A 22,179-nucleotide genomic window follows, 5' to 3' on the forward strand; every position below is an offset into this window, starting at 1 on the left:
TCGTTTACATTTATATCAGACTATCAAAACACCTTTGATTATATCTCCGCCTTAAGTGTCAAGATTCTTTATCTTAAAATTTTTACATTAAAATCACTTTTTCAAACGTGAATAACTTCCAACACAATATTCCATAGAATGAGAGCATTATCATTTACCTCAAAGATGATTCACTACCATTATATAGCATTGAGATGCATATGTATCCTTTACCGTCTCACTCAGGGGTATTATCATCCACTTGAGGGTGAACGTTGAGATGTATTTTCCAACACAAAGATGATTCTATCAATCAGGTTCTTTTAAAAGAGAAGTGACTCACCTCTATGCCAAGAATGAGAGCATTGAGATGTATATGTTATTAAACAAAATCCATAGATGATTGTTATATTTTTTTCTCATAAGTCTCATATCAAGTCACTTTATGGTATTCCTCGACCAATGGGGACAACTTTTTATAACTCTGGATGTCACCTTCGGAAACTACCAGCTTTTCGCTAGTTGAGACTTCCAAACATACTCTTATGTTTATTAGAGCGTTCAAGGAGTCCATATCCTCCGAGCACAAGAGTATCATAGCCTTCGAGCCAGTTACAATGCATAGACAATGCCTCTAACAAGCCCTCCTTAATCTACCAAAGTGAAATCTAAGATACCACAACCAAATCTATTTAGCATACTAGTCTACGGGTAGTTATAGTTTTCCTATACCTGACACCATCAACTATAATCACTATAGATGCCTATCAACTACGAGTGAGAGGAAGTGATCCTCTCTACTCTTCTCTCCTTCTTTACTATTGTCTTTTCCTTTATGCTTTTATGTCTAGAAACACTGACCAATGACAGTTATATCAACGACAATGACTTTCTACTTAAAACATAATAGATGAACCATCAACTACAAATAAGATAAACTTGTTTCCATCAATAAGGTTGTGTTGTAAAGGGAAATGACGTTGTTAATTTGATCAATGCCGTGATCATGTGCCCATCTCCTCATTGGTCGCTCATCACCATAAAAATATCCCGATGCGCTAAAGAAGCTGTGTGCCCCCGATCGGATCTTTGAAATTCAACCTTTATGAATCATTATGAATCTCTAGAATTCGCAACCGTTATAATTTCACTGAATCATTTCAACGTAGCATTTGATTTTATTTTTTATTCTAATTACATAATATCAATAGAAGAGTTCTTTTGTTAATTGTTGCATTTATACATAGCTGTTACAACTAGAAAACTCGTGTTTTAACTAAGTGATTATAAAGTTTCCTCCAGGTAATTAATTCAGCAATAAGCAAGAACCAGAAACACATGATTTCACTGGCCAATTCTTTTAGCGTGGCTTTTCCACTCCAGTTTGATACATCGATAGTTCAATTATATTCTGTTCTATGATACTCGTGTTCGATTAGCATTGCTCTTAAACCATTTTCCATGTATAATATGTTATGTACTTTTCTTCTGCATCAATACTATACTTTTTGCTTGTGCAACATGCTGCTAGTTGCAGTTTAATTAAACTATCATCGCCTTCTTTAATATTATATGGTGCTTGATTTGCTAGTTGCTATTATCTATCTTATGTGATCATGAAGAGTTTACATGTTTCTTTAATATTATATGGTGCTTGATTTGCTAGTTGCTACTATCTATCTTATTTGATAAATTATTATTTGTTTAACTTAAAAATTAAACAAATAATAATTTATCAATTTCTTATTACATTTATATGTATATAATTGAAAAAAATGTAATGAAAACGATCGAAGGCAACTCATGGAAACATAATCTAAACACATTGTCAAGAAATACGCATTTTAGCTTTTTTTCTCACATTGTCAAGAAACATAACCTAAACACTTCAATATGCTTATATAATTTAACCCCATTAAGCTCTTTAACTCATGGAACTAATATGTATTAAATTATGATGTTAGTCCTTATAGTTTTATTGTTTTAATTTTTAAAATGCTAAGGCGTGGATGGTGATCTGCGCCTCTTACGTGGTGCCAACTCGGACGAAACCCCGCAAAGACGTGGATGACGATCCATGCCTTGTTAGAAGGAGTGCTAAATCGATAAAATTTGAAGAAAAGTTGTCTGGTAACTATTTCTTGTAAGATTGATTTTTTTTCGTAAAAAAGCCTTTAATTTATGGACTGTTTTATCGTATTAAATTATTAGATTATAAGCTGACATTGTAGACGTAGCATGATCCACTTGATTTGGTCTCGAATTTTGTAAACCAAAACGCCCAGTTGATTAAATTTGTCGTTAGATACAAAAGAATCTCAAAGTTGATTCCAAATATTGATTAAGAAAAACTTCAATCACATGTCCCACCGGAGGGATCTTATTCAACCCCTGTCACTTTCTTTTTTAAAATTTAAGCTGAAAAGGATTTCTATAATTTTAGGATAAAGTAAGCATTTGATACTTAAACCATCAATTTTAGTTTGTTAAATTACTTAAACTTTTATTTTTTTCAAAATCATACCTAATATTTAGTTTTTGTTTCATATTAATACATCGCCATTAAAAACTTGATGGATTTAGTTCTTAAACTACCAGTTTTGGCCCGTTCTAGTACTTAAATTTTTAAATCTTTTCAAAACTTGAATTTTGACAATCGTACTAAAATGAAACAAAAACTAAATTTTATTTATATTTTTAAAAATATTAAAATGAATCAAAATTAATAATTTAGATATTAAACACGTAATTTATCCTAACTTTTATTTAATTGCAGTGCGTCAGAATTCGATGGACTTGAAAAATCTCTGGCCCCTTTTTAGATTCACATAAACTATTTTTTTAAACTGCTGATTTAAGCATAAATATTATATTATATTATATATATATTTGTTTATTAATAATTGATGGTGTAATATATATAACCATTCCATTTGTTGGACTTTTGGAAGTTCTTGACAAAGTTTAAAGATACATTTAAAAATACAAAAATAAACCCTGCTGATTTAAGCATGAATATTATCATTTCTTTATTTATAACCTATTGATTTGATAATATTTTAATTATTCAACTATTTTTTTTATCAATTAGATCATTAATCTTTTAATTGATTTTATTCAAATCACTGACAGTTAAATGTTAATAAAATTACAGATATGATAGTTAAATAAATTTATATAATAATATATTTGGTCCTTATTACTTATGCATTCAATCAATTTCATCCTATATTGAATTAATTCAACTAATTTAACTCTCTAAACTTACAAACTTTATTAATTAGGTCTCACTGCCAAACTATTCATTCCTAACTCGAATTTAGTCTCAAAATTATAAATTCTATTAATTTGGTCATAATTCTGAATAATTCAATAAATTTAACCCTAACATTCACAAAACTCATCAATTATCCCTTCACATATACACTTTTAACCCTTTGAGAAACCTTCTCCCTACTTATTTCTACAGTAACTCTATTGTTGATGTTAGTGACCAGTCAAAACAATTCGAGAAGTCTTTATTACCCTTCCGCAACGTTGAGACATGGATACGTTCTCCTCCATCATCCGCAAGAGATATTACACGAAACAACAAGAAGATAACATAAGACTCTACTCCCTTCTATAGTTATCCCTCCACATGATTAATACATTTGCCTCAAGCATTAAGATGCCTCCCGCTCTTCTTAAACTACATGATTACGCCCTAAAACTACCCTAAAGAGTTGAGAGCCTCCACTCTAATGAGTGTCGAGATACCCTCATCCCGAAATCATTGAGATGCCTTCGGAAGCCCAACAAATAAAGAAATGTCTCTCACTCTTGTTGATATTGTTGCGGAATACGACTATCGGATAGAGCAAAATCGCAACTGAAAATTTGAGAAAATAAAAAATGAAGATAAAAAATATACAAATTTTACGTGAAAAACCCCTAAATAATATAGGGTAAAAACCACGAGCAACGGTAGAAGAATTTCACTATAAGAAAATAGGAATTATAACTTCTCTCGATCTAACAAGGAGAAAACAATAACAATTCTCTCTTGATAAAAAGGAGAAAACAACTCTAAAGAAAACTCTATAAATTCTCTAGTATTGGGAGAAAACTAGAATGATTTGTGATGGTTTTGAAGCTAAATGAGTTAGTGTATTTATAGTTGAAGCTTAAGGACTAATCTTGTAAATATCCTAAAGTATAGGGACTAAATTGGTAATTTTCCCTTGCTATTTTTCAACCAAAATCAGCTTCCAAATTGGACCAAAGAATTCACTTGCAGCCTCCGTGAACTTGGACTTTCAATCTGCAGCCGTCGTGAACTTGAACTTTCAACAATCTCCCACTTGAAGATTTGATTGGAATAATCATATCTTCACACCATTCTTTCTACCTTGTACCTCTTTGCTGTATTCCAATGCTCTTTGTCTGGATTTTCCATGAATCGACTAGCCACTCCCACTGCTTGTGGAATGTCTGGGCTTGTGCATATCACAACGAACATTAAACTTCCCACTGCTAGTACTCATACTAGAAGATAATTTGAAGTTAATAGGAAGAGGGGTAGAAATTCCCTTACAATTTTGCATGTTGAATCGTGACAAGATCTTATTCAAGTATTTCTTTTGTGAAAGCCAAATCTTCCTATTACTTCTGTCTCGGTGAATTTCCATTCCTAGAATCTTGTTTGTTGATCCCAAGTCCTTCATTTTAAATTCCCTAGCCAGTTGTACCTTCAATTCTTTAATATGATCTTTGTTGGGTCCTGCAACCAACATGTCATCGACATACAACAACAATACAACAAAATCGTTATCACCAAACCTCTTGAAATAAACACAAGGGTCTGCATTAAGTTTGTTTTATCCAAGTCACATAATGAAGGAATCAAATCTCTTATACCAATACCTCGGCGCCTGTTTTAGACCGTACAGAGATTTGTTCAACCTGCAAACCAAGTTCTTCTTTTCTTTTTCTTCAAAACCTTCAGGCTTGAGCATGTAAATCTCTTCTTCAAGCTCTCCATGAAGAAAAGCTGTTTTAACATCTAACTGCTCTAGATGTAAGTTCAATGTAACACACATTGCCAAGACTACTCGAACTATTGTTAGTCGAACCACAGGAGAAAATATTTCATTTAAATCAATACATTCTTTTTTTAGCATATCCTTTGACCACCAGTCTTGCACGATACCTCTCAACTTGATCGATACCATTTCGCTTGATTTTGAAGACTCATTTGTTACCAATTAGTTTCCTTTCTTGTGGTTGTGGCATAAGGTCTCATGTATTATTTCTTTGAAGGGCTTCAATTTCTTATTGCATCGTCATCATCTACGGTGAAGCATCTGAGCTGTTTATTGCCTCCTGGTATGTTGATGGCTCACCGTCCTCTGTTAAAAGGCAGTATGCAATATTTCCTTCTATAACATAATCTGAGTACCGATTGGGACGTCTTCTTACACGATCTGATTGACGAGTTGTTGGAGCTTCAGAACTCTCTGGTTCTTGTTCATCATGTGCTGGTTCTGCTTCAGAAGAATCTCCTTGTTCAACCTCATTTTCCACATGTATTTGTGAAGTTTTTGACTTTTCAGCGCTACCAGATTCATTTTTTCTTTGTATTTTATCTTCTACAAAGATATCATCCCTGCTGATGATCATTTTACAGGCAGTGGGATCCACAAGCGATACCCCTTTACTCCATCAGCATACCCCAAGAATTTGTATTTCCTGGATTTTTTTTGATCCCATATCTCCTTAGCTATCTTCTTCTCCTCAATGCTTGACAATACTTCATCTACTTAGGATGTCATTCATCTTCAATTTCCACAATGAGAAATTTCTCCCATTAAACTTTTCAATATCAAATTTCATTGTCATAGCTTCTATTACGGATAGCTCCCGCTATTTCACTATCATGAATAGTTCTCTGGAACCTTCAAAGAATGGGTAATACCTTCTTACTTTCTTATGTTGGAAGATCCACCTTTTGGTGGTAACCACAAAGACAATAAGTAGATATTACACACTCTAATTTGGCTCTTGATACCAATTATTACAGAATACGGCTATCAAATAGAGCAAAATTGCAAATGAAATTTTGAGAAAATAAAAAAATGAAGATTAAAAAAAACACAAATTTTACGTGGAAAACCCCTAAATAATATAGGGTAAAAACCACGGGCAACGGTAGAAGAATTTCATTATGAGAAAATAGGAATTACAACTTTTCTCGATCTAACAAGGAGAAAACAATACAATTCTCTCTTGATAAAAAGGAGAAAACAACTCTCAATAAATCTTTCTAAATTCTCTAGTATTAGGAGAAAGCTAGAATGATTTGTGATGGTTTTGAAGCTAAATGAGTTAGGGTATTTATAGTTGAAGCTTAAGGACTAATCTTATAAATACCCTAAAGTATAGGGACTAAATTGATAAATTTTTCTTTGCTATTTTTCAACCAAAATCAGCTTCCAAATTGGACCAAAGAATTCACTTGCAGCCACCGTGAACTTGGACTTTCAATCTGCAGCCATCGTGAACTTGGACTTTCAACAAATATAGCTTGGAGTTGCCTCCAAAAAGTGTTAAGATGTCTCAACACTATAAAGATGCTTCCACTCGATAAATAGATCTCTTTAAGGCTAATGAGATACCTCATCTCTGGCTAAGGACTTAGAGAAACCTTCACCATATCTCTTGTTCTCTTTGGCATCACTGTCGGTGATTGGTTAAAAAAGTCGAGAAGTCTCCACTGCCCTTTCACAATGTCGAGATGTTAATATATTCTCATGAATCCTCCATGTGAGACGTCACCCTCCATATGAGACTTTACACATATCATCAAGAAAATAACATAGAAAAATTTTGCTTTTCCATGTAGTCGTCACCCTCCGTATGAGACTTTACACATAGCATCAAGAAAATAACATAGAAAAGATTTTGCTTTTCCATGTTGCGCTCTTATCACATGATTAATACATCCAAATTTAGCATCGAGGACTTTATGTAGAGAAGCCTCCTCACCATGACATGACAGAGATACCCATACTATATCATAGCATAGAGATTCTCCGCTAAGTAACACAACATGAAGAGACCTTCATTTACATTTATATCAGACTATCAAAACACCTTTGATTATATCTCCGTGTTAAGTTTCAAGATTCTTTATCTTAAAATTTTTACATTAAAATCACTTTTTCAAGCGTGAATAACTTCCAACAAAAAATTCCATAGAATGAGAGCATTATCATTTACCTCAAACATGATTCATTACCATTATATAGCATTGAGATGCATATGTATCCTTTACCGTCTCACTCAGGAGTATTATCATCCACTTGAGGGTGAACATTGAGATGTATTTTCCAACACAAAGATGATTCTATCAATCAGGTTCTTTTAAAAAGAGAAGTGACTCACCTCTATGCCAATAATGAGAGCATTGAGATGTATATGTTATTGAACAAAATCCAGAGATGATTGTTATATTTGTTTTCTTATAAGTCTCAGATCAAGTCACTTTATGGTATTCCTTGACCAATGGGGACAATTTGTTATAACTCTGGATGTCACCTTCGGAAACTACCAGCTTTTTGCTAGTTGAGACCTCCAAACATACTCTTATGTTTATTAGAGCGTTCAAGGAGTCCATATCTTCCGAGCACAAGAGTATCATAGCCTTCGAGCCAGCTACAATGCATAGACAACGCCTCTAACAAGCCCTCCTTAATCTACCAAAGTGAAATATAAGATACCACAACCAAATCTATTTAGCATACTAGTCTATGGGTAGTTATAGTTTTCCTATGCCTGACACCATCAACTATAATCACTATAGATGCCTATCAACTACGAGTGAGAGGAAGTGATCCTCTCTACTCTTCTCTCCTTCTTTACTATTGTCTTTTCCTTTATGCTTTTATGTCTAGAAACACTGACCAACGACCGTTATATCAACGACAATGACTTTCAACTTAAAACATAATAGATGAACCATCAACTACCAATAAGATAAACTTGTTTCCATCAATAAGGTTGTGTTGTAAAGGGAAATGACGTTGTTAATTTGATCAATGACGTGATCATGTGCCCCTCTCCTCATTGGTCGCTCATCACCATAAAAATATCCCGATGCGCTAAAGAAGCTTGTGTGCCCCCGATCGGAACTTTGAAATTCAACCTTTAACCTAATTGCTTGGTTTTTGCAATCTGATATGTGGAATTTAATTAAGTACATGTATTTGTAAAAAATTGATAAGCATTCTACAAGTAATGATCTAAGGTGACGAGATGAAGGTGGGTCCAAAATAATAATCAAGAGAGATACCACAGTTGAAAGAATAAGATTCAATTATGTAACAGTGAGAAATACATTTATTTATAAAGACATTTATTTATAGAAGCAACCTTTGGAGATTAATTTAATCCAAGTGAACACAAAATCAAAGTTAATTAAGATTATGGCTTCTCATTGAACTTGCAGTCAGTGTCTCAAAGTCTCAAGCTAAAAACTCATATATTAAGCCTAATAACTTTATTTTAAAGCATGATTAATGTCATCATGGATGTCATAACCTCAATTAATTAAAACCAAAACAGGTTTACATAAAACAATAGGTGTGCCTCAGCAGATTTTGACATCTTTGGTGGTCCTAAAAGCCTCAATTTACAGTGTCGGATGGCCCCTTCGCATTGCTGAAGAATATAAATTTTATAACCCAGAAACAGACCAGAAGGCCACATTCAATGTTTGATTATTCCAACCAACCGAAGTTTGAAACTTGTATTATTATTCAATTACATCGCTTTTATCAACAACCCGCCACAGCATGTCATTTTCTTGCTGTCTACATATAGCAAAGGTAAGCAGTTGTAAATCATTTGGTTACGGTTAATTTGCAGAGTCAATTATCAGTAATGGTTGCACTTGCACACAAGGATGTCGATAGCTGAGATATTTTGTGTTTTTTGTTCTCTTCGCGGTAACAACAGAACTAGTTAGGGTTCGACATTATCAAAAAATAAATCTAAATTGTCTATTGCATATTGTAGTTTGTTGACGGGAGAGATGGAGTTGTGATGTTGTTGACGGTTAATCTCTTTTTGATTTGACAGAGAACTACAAGTTATTATTCTGTGGAACTAAAGATGAGAATAGATGAGTTGAAGAAGACGATAAACAATCAAGAGAGAGTGCGTGTGTATGATCCTTCTTTCTCAAGCCTTGTATGGTATATTTAATTAATAGATTATGTGACGGTGATTATGTCAACTTAGCAAAGCTTGAATATACAATAAGGTTTTTTTTGGAGTGATTACAAGATAATATCTATTGAACATATTCTCAATCATTTGACAATATATGCTCATACACTTCTGTATATATTGAGCTCAAACACGAGTCTTTAATGATAACAAACAACCCTCACTAATTTAATATTGTGTGTAAATTAATTATAAGGTAAGAAAGAAAGTAAATGCTTAAAAGAGGGTCGTGAGAGCAGGAACATGAAAGAAGTCCTGAGTTGGGCTTCTATTTTCTTGGGCTTTATCATTTCCAATTTAAAGGTAGTTCTTGTTCATGTTCAAGTTATGGGCTCTTTACAAGCAGGGGAAAACAATGATCCGAATTAGAGATAAGCATTAGATTGAATCAAATATTTTTTTTGAGTTATTTGTGTTAACGAATCTAGTTTTATAATTTAAATTTTATTTGAATTGATTCAAATTTCTGAAATTCAATTCAGTTAAGTTGTTCAAGTTGTTTTCAATAACCATATATATATCTTCATATTTTTAATATATGATATACATATATCACGTAGAGGTGAGACTCAACTCAAACTTAAAAATTAATTCAATAATTAATAAACATTTTGAGTTATTCAAGCCATATTTTATAACTTAAATTTTATTTAAAAAGATTTGGAGTCAAATTAAGTTTACGAAATTAAGAATCAAATCATGTTTTTATCAGTTCTTGGAATCAAATGGACTTTTACTTACTCTTAACCAGAATAACTGTAAACCATGGAATAGCTTCCAAAGTCAGTTTCATTGGAACAGGGAAAGAAAAGCATGTTAAGAAGGAATCTGGTGGGGTTGAAAGGCCCATTTTTCAACATCTACATTAAATGCGATGCTCCACACAACTCAATTGCTTTTATTTTGACTTTGACCTTTCCCCATGCTCTTCACTTGGACTAACCCTAGATTTGAGTCCCTACATCTCTTGAAAAATTAAAAGAACATTTTAGAAGCAATTAGCTTACTAAGAAAACATTTGATATTTGGGTCTAGCTCTACGTACAATAATTAAAAGATTAAATATTTAATTTATAATTAAGATACAATTCATTGATCTAAGGGCAGCGTGGATTGTTCCCTGGCCCTCCGTAGTAAAAAAATGTGCACCATTCATTGCTATACGAGCTCTTGATATTGTAACAGTTTGTATTCTCAGCTAGGGTTGATATATCACGAACGGAAGTCAAACTATTATCGGCATCGACGACCTCTAGGTTTCGGAAATAGCTCAATTTTTCGAACCCTTCTTCGGGAAACTGACCGGAACCCATCTGGGTCGAGGTGTGCTGGCCGTTGGACCTTGAGTTCACCACTTCACCACCCCATTTTACCATGGTTGCATGGTCTGCTAGGTGAGTGAATAGCTCGGCTGGCCAATAACCTATCAATGTGTTGTCGCCAAATCCCATCCACCAGATGCCTAACTTAGGGGCTGTTTGTTTGTCTCTTAATGGAATCATTCAGCGTTGAATGTTGAACCGTTCAGCATTCATTGCGTTTGTTTCGCACCTCTGAATGTTTCAGTGCTGACTGATTCAGCAAAACAGTGCTGAATGATTTAGAGCCAGATATCAAACAACATGTCACATTCAGAGCCAAACCACTCAGAGTCTCTGAATCATTCAGCGCTTAATCATTTTGAAATAAATAAACAGCCCCTTAGGGTCCTAACATTAATGTCAACACATATTGAAAATTAATGAAACAAGTTTATATATATATATAACATGATATGTTCTTATCCGTTTATTTTCACTATGTATATATAATATATTTATATATATGGTGAAAGTATTAATTAATATAAATATATATGTATTATGTTTAAATACCTTCCAAATGAGGATGGTAATGTCATATTGATTTGCAGCATATTGAGAAATGGGAGAAATAGAAGCGCCAATGGCAACTCTACAGTTTGTTTGAACGAAGCCTGCGCATAGAAGGTTGTAACATCCAGTTGCTTGATAGGAGTCACTCTGTAACATTAACAAAGGTGACAAAATTTTAATTAATATAAAAATGTTCGACGAAATTAATAAATATATAAGAATATTCTAAATTAAAATTTCACCAAATAAATGTTTTAGGAAAGAGAAAATAACCTCAGTGACCAAAAATACCTTATAATATACGATTTTAACCAACTTTTTTTGGATTTGCCAAAATGACCAACTAAATCGCAATGCGATCGATAATTCGCAACGCGATCTCCGGTATCGCAAATCAGTTTCCAGATTCGCAACGAGAACTTCGACTATCGCATTGCGATTTACATATTCGCATTGCGATTTATTCCAAGTTCGTTGCAATAGTCGAAGTTCGCGTTGCAATTTATTCCAAATTCGTTTCGATAGTCCAAGTTCGCGTTGCGATTTATTCCAAGTTCGCGTTGCGATTTATTCCAAATTCGTTGCGATAGTCCAAGTTCGCGTTGCGATTTATTCCAAGTTCGTTGCGATTTATTCCAAATTCGTTGCGATAGTCCAAGTTCGCATTGCGATAGTCGAAGTTCGCGTTGCGAATCTGGAAACTGATTTGCGATACCGGAGATCGCGCTGCGAATTATCGATCGCATTGCGCTTTAGTTGGTCATTTTGGCAAATCCAAAAAAAGTTGGTTAAAATCGTATATTATAAGGCATTTTTGATCAATGAGATTATTTTCTCTTTAGGAAATCACCAATCCCATGAGCAAATAAATGTCAAATTTCACCAAATAAATGAAGTTGTCTTTAACTTGTAGACATGATAAAAAAAAGTTGTTGAGAAGCATTAATCAAGCAATCAACATTTTCTCTCAATATAGTTATGAGCATTAGTAAATTGCAAATGCTTTTTTTTGAAAAATAAAAAAGTGCATTCTTTATATATCTTTTTGAAATCCACTTACTCAAAAATTCATTTTTAAAAAAATATATTTAAAAGAACCTTAAAATTTTTAAGGTAAACTACACGGTAGACCACTAAACTATGGTCAAAAAACAATTTGACCACCGAACTTTCAATTGAATCAATCAGACCACCCAACTATTTAATTGGTTCAATCAAACCACCGTCCGCTAATTTTTAACAGAGGTGGTGACTTGTCCGTTAAGAAAATTGGTATAATTATATATTTGGTCCTTAATATTTACATATTCTATATATTTAGTCACTATTTTAATTCAATTAAATAAATTTAACTATCAAATTAGAACGTGACACGTGTCAAACATGATTGGAAGGTTTTATTTATGAATTTTAAATTATTTAATTAAATAAATCTTCTATCTAATCAGGTGGTGTCACGTGTCACCACCAATTGAAATGAAAATAAAGGGACAATCTTGTGCTCAAGGGGAATCAAACCAAGGTCTTGGGGGGATAGAGCAACTAGGCGCCCAAACCATTGGACTAAAGGTCTCCAATGGTTTAAAGTTACAATAATTTGTATTTATCTTTAAAGGTTTGTTAATGATAAAAAATTAAAAAAATTATTTGTTTAAATAAATTATTCACAACTAATTATTATTTAAATTAATTGTAAACTTTTTTCAATTAAAAAATATTCAATTGTTATATAAATTAAAAAAAAATTGGTTAATTTGAAAATTAACCAAATTAATTGAAATTTGTTCAGTTCGGTTAATAGTTTTCAAATAAATTTCGGTTCTGTTAACGGATAAAAGTTTGTTAATGATAAAAAAATTAAACAAATTATTTACCTTTTAAAGTTTACAACTAAGGGTGTTCAAATGGTTAATTCGGTCACATACTGAACCGAATTAACCATAACCGAATTTTTTTTAACCGTTAATCGAACCGATATTTAAAAGAACCTTAATTTTTTTTGTTTAATGTTGTGGGCAAACTATGAAAATTGAATTCAAGACCCAACATGCAAATCCATCAAACTAAATAAAATAAGTAGTTTCCTACGAGAATTTACTCAAAAACAATCAACCTTCACATTGCTGTAAAACACGACAATTGTTTTTATTGTAATAAGTAAAACCATTTACAGTTAAAAATGTTTGGAAGAATGTCACGCAAACCAAAAGTTAATTTAATGATTCCTCAACAACTATGGAACTAATGTTAGTTGGTTTCATTTAATTATTGCAGGGCTGTTTCCCATTTGGTTTTTATTCAACTTTCGCATTGAATTTAATTCAGTTTGTATTGTAATCAGTATATTATATAGAGGACTGTATGATTAAGTATTTAATCACATATAATAAGATAGGTCTAACCACATATGCATGCACATGAATAATTATGTATTATCGATATAAAATAATATAATATTTCATGATAATTAATTGTTTTTATGCATTTGAGCCATAAAATAATTAAAAATAAACATGATAAATAAGTGAGAAATTAATTAAGGTAGAAATATATGGAAAACTCACTGTCCAATAAGTGAACAATCTCGGTCTGCTGTCACCATAAAGCTTCGGACTGACCTGTTTAATACATTTTTTTTCTTTTTGATAATAATTTAATGGAATAGAACAATAATACCCGCATTTAAAAAATAAAAATAAAAATATTCTTTAGGTAAATTTTCATTAATTTCAAATAATTTTAACATCTAATTTAAACTTAAATGACCTCTTAATCCTTCAATTCAGAATTTGGAACATGACTTATTTGCAATGTTTTTAAAACCGGACTAAACATTGAATCGGTGAAGGTACTGGATCACTGGTTCAACCGGGTTCAACCGCGATTGAACCGAATTTTATATAAAATAATATATTTTTTTAATTTTACATAATATTCAAAGCAATATTAATATATATGTAACACTTATTTTAAGTTTACAATATTAAAAGGTATAAAAATATCACAAGTCATAACATATATAAATTAAAAACCATAAAATCAAGTGAAACAAAATGATTCAAATTAACTACAACATAATATTTAAGGTAAAACATATTAAATAATAAATATAATTATATAACTATAATCAAAAAAATAAAATTGGGGCTTAAAAAAATCATAACAAATGATGTTATTTGGTTTAATTTTTTTAAAAAAAAACAATCCCACATGGCTAAGAAACATAGAAGAGCATCCCAAAAGTTTAAAGAGTAAAAATATGAGAACAAAACAATCCCACATGGCTAAGAAACATATAAGAGCATCCCAACTTACTTCTATAAATAATAGAGATAATTTGACATTCAAAATCATGGAGCCTTTTGGTGAGCACAGAGCGAACTATTCTTTCGCTTCAATTGAGCTCAAATTTTAGGCTTTAATCGAACTTCTAAATTTTTTTTGAGTTCGAGCCTTTTCGAGTTCAAGTTTTAATATTATATTTCAAGTTTGAGTTGAACTTGATAATTTTTAGCTCGTGAGTTTTTGAGTTGAGTTGAGCTTACTTTTAAAGTTTTCGAGTTCGAGTCGAGCTCAACAATACTCGAATTTGACTTGGCTCGTTGAACAAACGACGTTGTTTGATTTAATTTTTTTTAAAAAGAAAAAAGTGAACCGGCGGTTCAAACCGGTTTTGTTGGTTTTCAATCGGTTCACCCCGATTTTACCGATTTTCAGTCGGTTCACTGCCAGACCGGTTTTGTGAGGTAATCGGACCGGACATGCCACTGATTCACGGTTCAACCGGTTGAACCGGCCGGTCCGGTCCGGTTTTGATAACCATGCTTATTTGATTATAAATTAGTGCATAAAAATTTGATTAAGTATGAAAAATGAAATAATTTAGGATTACGTGCATGCAAGGACAGGAAATGGAATGTGCACCTGCCATCAGCTTCGATACTGTTGAGATCAGGGCCGTCCAAAGATCCCGAAAGAACCCAAATCTGTGATAGACTGAACTAGTAGACCTCTTCAATTGATGGATCCCACACGTTTATAGTTGCCCTCGCCCCATAGAACTCTTGCGTCGTTCCCGTATACGCAATCGCATGCTAAATTAAATACGCACATGCATTAATCACCATTCAAATCTAATTAATTTTAATCGAGCTCCAAAAAAAACTAAGTTTGCATTGCATTTTTTTTTATAGAACCAATCCATTAACTTAATTAATATATAGATAACTAACAGTGGATTTCAGCGATAAAAAAAAATATTATTTAAAAAAAATTGATTAAAAACACTGATGTATAAGAAGGAATAAACATATTATTTTATGTGAAAAGATAAACTTATAAAATTTTAGTATATTATCGAAAATAAATTATCAATAAAAATATAAAATATATCTAAAATATATGAAATTTTGAATATTTTAAGGTCGAGCCATCTATAAAGTGTGTATTGTGTATGACTAATTTTTTTCCGAACAATGTTATCTTAATACTAAACTCAACGATGTAAATGGTACCTCATGACCGTTGCCACTAACAATATCAGGCGCAACGGCACGGCGGCGAGCAGGGTCGACGAGTCCAAATCGTTCAATCTTGCGATGTTAGGAAAGCAGCTATGGCGCTTTATTAAACAACCTGACTCACTATTTTCTTGTGTGTTTAAGGCTAAGTATTGCCCGAACTATGATCTTTTACATGCCAAACTTAGATGCAAGAGTTCTTACACATAGAAAGGTCTCTATAAGACTTTACAGGCATTATCGACGACTTTCTTTTAGAGAGTGGGATGTAATAGCGGTACTTGTCTGTTTCATGACAATTGGGGAGGCACGAAGCCATTAACCCATGCAGGTATCTACAACATCTCGTAGTTACGGCGTCAGATGTAGCAACTTCATGCATAGGGATCAACCATTGTCGAGACAGGACAAGGTCCGTGAGTTTTTTGCCAATCAAGATGCTGAATAGATTCTTCAATCTCCAATAACGCCTTGCTTTACCGACTGTATAGTGTGGGGAACCATGATTCGGGTATATATTATGTTCGCTTCGTTTATTGGTGTCTCCAACGGCCAACTCATACAAATGAAGTGATATCTTCTCTCTGGCGGACTGTCGCAAAGATAAAAATTCTTCCTAAGGTACATATCTTTGCTTGGAGATTGGCGTGAGAGGCATTACCAATCGGTAGTAAAGTGAAAGTGGCTGGACTAGGCAATGGGATTTCTCCTTTCTGTAAGATAGATAGTGAGATCATAGTCCATGTGTTTCGGGATTGTTCCTTTACTAAGGAAGTCTTCAAGGTTGCAGGTCTATCAAGTACGTTCCTTAACTCCATTACTATTTCTCCTTTATTATGGTTGGAATCAGCTCTTGTTATGCATGGACTTGATGAGTTTGTAAGCTTTCTAGTTATATTATGGAATGTTTGGAATAGAAGGAATGCCTTGGTGCATGATAGTCGTTTACAGCCTGCTTGGGTCATTGTTGCCAATGCAAAGGCGTTACATTATGATTTTCTCAATGCCCAGCAGATATCCTATTACAATTTCGATCGGTATTAATGAGTCAGGTTTAGCCGAGCTTCATAGCCTTGTTACATCTGTTAATCTGGCTTTGGAGGAGAGATGATGGGACATCATTGTTGAGATGGATTCCACCATGGTAGTCAACATGTACAACAATGCGAGTGGTGCGAATTCTGTGATTGGTGAGCATATGCAACCCATACGCGACAATAGTAATGGTTTTAATAGTTATTTTGTAACATATGTTTGTAGGGAAGCAAATAAGGTTGTTCATACGTTATCTAAACGAGCCATTGATTGTAATGCTTCCTTTGTCTTTGAGATTGAGTTTCCTGAGTTCATTGCAACTGTTGTAAGGAACAATTTGTTTCTAGATTGATTTGGACACTCTTTTCCCCTTATAGGACTCCAACCTTGAGTTGGTAAAAGAGGTTTTTTAATGAGGCTCGTATTTCTTTCAAAAAAATATATTTATAAAAAATAAAAATATATTTTAACCCGCTATAATAAATTCCTAGTTCCAATCGCGGTTCAAGACTCAATAAGGTTCTTTTTCAAAAAGAAAAAAAAAGACTCAATATGGTTACAAACAAGTTTACTAAAGCTGCACATTTTTAAATATATCGTTTAAGGAGACTAAGAAGTTCGGATATTCCTCATCATATTTACTAGAACTGCTCCAAATTCGTTGTACGGTTAAATTGTTTTACTAAATTTAGCAACATAATGAAACTACATACACCCCAATCGGTTCTCTTCAGAATACAGCATAGTTTTAATTAAACAATTATTGTAATAAAATGGAAGTGGGGAAGAAAGTGATCATGCTATGGATTTGTGCAATGGTGGTGAGCTCAATGCTGCTGATGGAACGCGGTGCCAATGCGACACCGACGATTAGCTACGAGGCAATAAGAAGAAATCATGGAAAGGCATGCAAACTCAATTTTAAAGGTTGCCTGCCACCGCCGTCCAATAAATTCGATCGAAGATGTGAAAAGTTCAGCAGATGCCGTGGAGGAGGTCGTAAATTAATGCAACGCACTTTCACAAAACGGACTTCCCCCTTCCAGCTATAATATTATATGAAAAGAAAATCAATGGGTTAATATGTTGATTTATTTCTTCTTGTTGTGATTCTTCAATTCCAGAAATGTAATATGGACATATGTCCATTGCTATTATGCTTAATTCTGTATCATTTATTTCAAAAATGATTTGTGTTAAGTGAGCTTTAAATCATATTTTCTTAAATTCTACAATAATATTATTTTATTTGAATAAATTATATTTTTATGTGAAATGCTAATAAATATTGCTGATGATATCTTCAACTTCTGAAGACCGTGAATCAAAATACAAAATTTATTAATGTTGGTTTTTTAGCAATGTCCCACATTGGTTGTGTATAAGGAGGAGGGGAAATTCTTTTGTTATAAATAGAGTCATCCTCCTCCTTAGTTAAGCATCCCATAAATATAAGCATTTTTCTATATTAAAGGCTATTTGTATTCTTTCTTTCTCTTTGTAATATTTTCTCTACTAGTAAAATATTATTTTAGTAGTGTTCGAGGAGGTAGGTATAATTTTGGCCTAACCTCGTTAAATTTTGATGTTCTCTTTATGTCTATTTAATAGCTATTGTCGGGTATAGTTGTTGTTAATTATTGTCCTATTAAAATTACTTGTCATGGTAGTTCTGTCTAAGGAAAGTGAGTTTTAAGAGGTATCATTGTGACCCCTACTCTTTCTTGAGAATCTATCTTGGTGTGATTTTTAGTACAATCGTTTTCATACTAGTCACCTAAATAATAGTTTTCAAGGTGAATTTGTTATTATTGGTGGAAATTAACCCGAATTTCACAACAATTAAAAGGTGAGACAACATTAAATTTTACATTAAAATTATCTATCATACGATAATAACAATAAATTATTATTATTTTGAATATTAAAAATAATTTTAATTACGTAGAATAAATGAACAAATATATTTAATCGGTTAGTCAATCTACTCATTTAATAACACTTTATTCCTTTCTTTAGAGTTTCTCTTTCTCTCTCCTCTAGATATAATTAAAATTAAATTCAGAATTTATAAAAAAATGAAAAACAAAAAAAAAATCCATTTAATATTTTAAAAATAACGTAATTATATTGTGTAAATATGTGATTTTATTATTATATCATCTAGTCTTATGTGACACACATGCATACAACAACAATCCAATAATGCTATTGTATTCTTGGGCATCTGTACGTAAATTCTTGCACTCTTCCTCAATTTTAATTATCTTAAACCCTTGTGTCTTAATTAGTCTCCTTTCACACACAAAATTATTATCAGGAAAAATACATAAACGCTTTAAGTTAAATAAATATTTCACTTTAAAAAATATTCATTTCTCTCTTTAATTTTACTGATGAACACATAACTCCCTTTCTATTTAAATACAAACACAACTATACCTTTACTATTTAATATAAAATGATAACTTTTTTAATTAGAAAATAATAAGATTTTAAATACAGTAAAATTATAAGAAGTAATCATATCTAAGACAATTCTACTCATCTACCATTCATATAAGAGATAATCATTCCCCATCTTTTATAGGTGAAAAAGTATGACTACCGTATGATTTTATTAAAAATTAACAAAACAAACTATTCTAACCACATGATTCTTATAAAAACAAATTTCAAACTTATGTCGTATTCTTATCCTTCGGTAGTGAAGAATAAAATATCTTAACCAACGGGGTTGGTTCAATAGAAATTTGTCTAAGTATTATGCTTCATTTTTATTTATCATCAAGTCTTTTGGTTGTGGAATTATACTTCTTTAGGTATAACTGAAGTATCATGTTTGTTTGGTTGACATACACCATTTGATAATGATATGAATAAATTTAATAAAATAACATAAATATTTATTTTCTTTAGTTCTAAAGATATATTTTAATCTAACAATAGCTTTGTTAACAAAATACCTAACAATTGTTAAAATTTAGCTTATTTGTTGTTGCTGCTGCTATGATAGAATCGAAAAATGTATCTTTTAGTTGCTTACATTTGAAATGGATATTTCAGAAATACGAAATGGATAAGAGTTGGATGGATTTCTCAAGGGTGACTGACGACTATCGAAATGGAGTAGAAACTTTTCTAAATTTAGCTTTTGAAAATGCAAGCCAAGAGAATATGATTATTTGCCCTTGTAAGAAGTGTGCTAACATTAATTGGCACATTCGTGAAGCTGTCTATGAGCATCTAATTGTTTTTGGCTTTGTTCAGGGCTATTAAAAATGGATATTCCATGGAGAGGGTGCAACTCGTAGATCTTATTATGTGAGTAATTCTGCTTATCCTTCTAATTCTCATCATAGATCTGCTACAGAAGATGACATGGAGGGTATGTTACGAGATGCATTTAATATGCACAGTCGTCACCAACCTATTAGAGAAGATGATTGTGATTTTGGTGGTAATGATTTAATTGAGAGGGGAAGAAATGGATGTGATGAAGAGTCAAATGGAGAAGCGGTAAATTTTTATAATTTGCTTAATGAAATGAATGAGCAACTTTATGAGGGATCAAACTATTCAAAACTCTCCTTTTGCATTCGACTTTTCCACTTAAAATGCTTGGGATGGTGGACCGGTAACTCTTTTACACTGTTATTAGAGTTTTTGAGATACGTGTATCCTTTTGCAAAAATCCCTCAATCATCATAAGATATGAAGAGAATGATAAAAGATTTGGGTCTTGGTTATGAGAAAATTCATAGTTGTCTGAATTATTGTATGTTTTATTGGAGTGATCTAAAAAATCAGGAGTCTTGTCATGTATGCAGAAAATCTCGGTGGATGAATGAGGACGTAGAAAATGTGAGTGAGGACGAAGTTGAAGCAAAATCAAGAAAGAAGCCAGTAAAGATTATGCGATATTTTCCTCTAATACGTAGGCTTCAAAGACTTTTTATGTCTTTAAAGACTACAAAGTCTATGAGGTGGCATCATGATGGGCGAACCGATGATGGATTATTAAGGCATCCTGCGGATTGTTTACCTTGGAAGTCATTTGACCAAAAATTTCCAAGTTTTATTAGAGATCCCCAAAATGTCAGGCTCGATCTTACATCTGATGGGTTTAATCATTTTAAAATCATGAGTACTTCGTATAGTACTCAGTCTATTCTGCTTGTTCCCTATAATTTGCCTCCGTGTATATGCATGAAACAATCATCCTTTATCTTATCAATGATAATCCCTAGTGAAAACGGTCATGGAAATGATATTGACATCTATTTACTGCCTTTTATTGAAGAGTTGAAACAATTATGGGTGGGTATCGAAACATATGATGTGTTGAAGAAGGGGAACTTTAATTTATATGTAGCTTTATTGTGGACTATTAGTGATTTCCTTGCTTATGCAAATCTATCTGGTTGGATACCAAATGTTGTTATGCTTGTACTTGTTGTGCTGCGTAAACATATTCAAAGTGGTTGTATAATGGAAAAAATTTAATCTTGATTTTTTCTGTTATATTTTGGCTACTTTGGAGATTGAGAGCACTTGCAGTTAGTAGTAGAGGTGTGCCTACCCCATTTACTACCTTATCCCTTTATTATGTTGGATCTTGTTCATTCACTCTCTCTCTTTACAGGACTTATTTGGAGGTAATGGTACTAAAGCTGGAAAACCCTTAAATTCAATGTCTAAAAAAATAGAATTTATCTATTTCTTGAAAAAACTAGTCGAGAATCAGGACTATCTAAATTTCAAAAAGAAAGAATAAGGGGGTTGAAGAGTATCCAACGTTTCGTCACATGGTGTGTCGTCCTCATACAACCTGACAGGTTCTCCACCAAGCCATCATCGCATCTGTATTTTAATAACATTTTAAGTATCATATTCATGGGGTTTTTAAAGGGAAGAAGAAGAGTTGTTGGGCTCTGATTTTGATGATGACATAGAAGAAGAATAAGAAGAAGACCCTGAGTTTTATACGTGTATTTTGCTGATAATGAGTTAACGGTCAAAGGATTTAATCCAAATGGATTGATAATGTAAGGGTCTAAATGTACTTGTCTAAATGTACTTGATTAAAAAATGGGTGATCAAATTAAATCAGACTGAAAATAAAGAGAACTATTAGTATAGTTTACCTAATAATTTGTTCGACAAAAATAAATAATAAAAAATAAAATAATATTAATGTAACATTTAAGAAAATATGATTTCAAATCACTTAAACCAAATTATCTTTGAAGTGAATGACATAGAATTAAACAGATTAGCCATTGGATAATTATTTCGATATTACTATAATACTCAATATTCGTCTAATCCTCGTTTGTGAGTCTATTTTTATTCGAATGTCCCAAATATTAATTTTTTTTACCCCGCTTATTTTAGTCCATTTTTAAATGCCATTAAATAAATAAATATTTTTTTTATTTTAAAAAATAATCTATTTATTTATTTTACAAACCTATTAACAAATCAAGAAATCTTAGCCC

The 22,179-nt window shown here is 32.3% G+C and overlaps 1 pseudogene; it reads right to left on the reverse strand.

The window, feature by feature from the left end:
* Nucleotides 1-10,299: 10,299 nt before the first annotated feature.
* LOC120133664 lies at nt 10,300-16,025 on the reverse strand (annotated as a pseudogene).
* Between the last annotated feature and the right edge of the window lie 6,154 nt (nt 16,026-22,179).

Source organism: Hibiscus syriacus, unplaced genomic scaffold (genome assembly GCF_006381635.1).
Source record: "Hibiscus syriacus cultivar Baekdansim isolate YM2019G1 unplaced genomic scaffold, ASM638163v2 tig00110584_pilon, whole genome shotgun sequence".
In the NCBI taxonomy this organism is placed as follows: Eukaryota; Viridiplantae; Streptophyta; class Magnoliopsida; order Malvales; family Malvaceae; genus Hibiscus; species Hibiscus syriacus.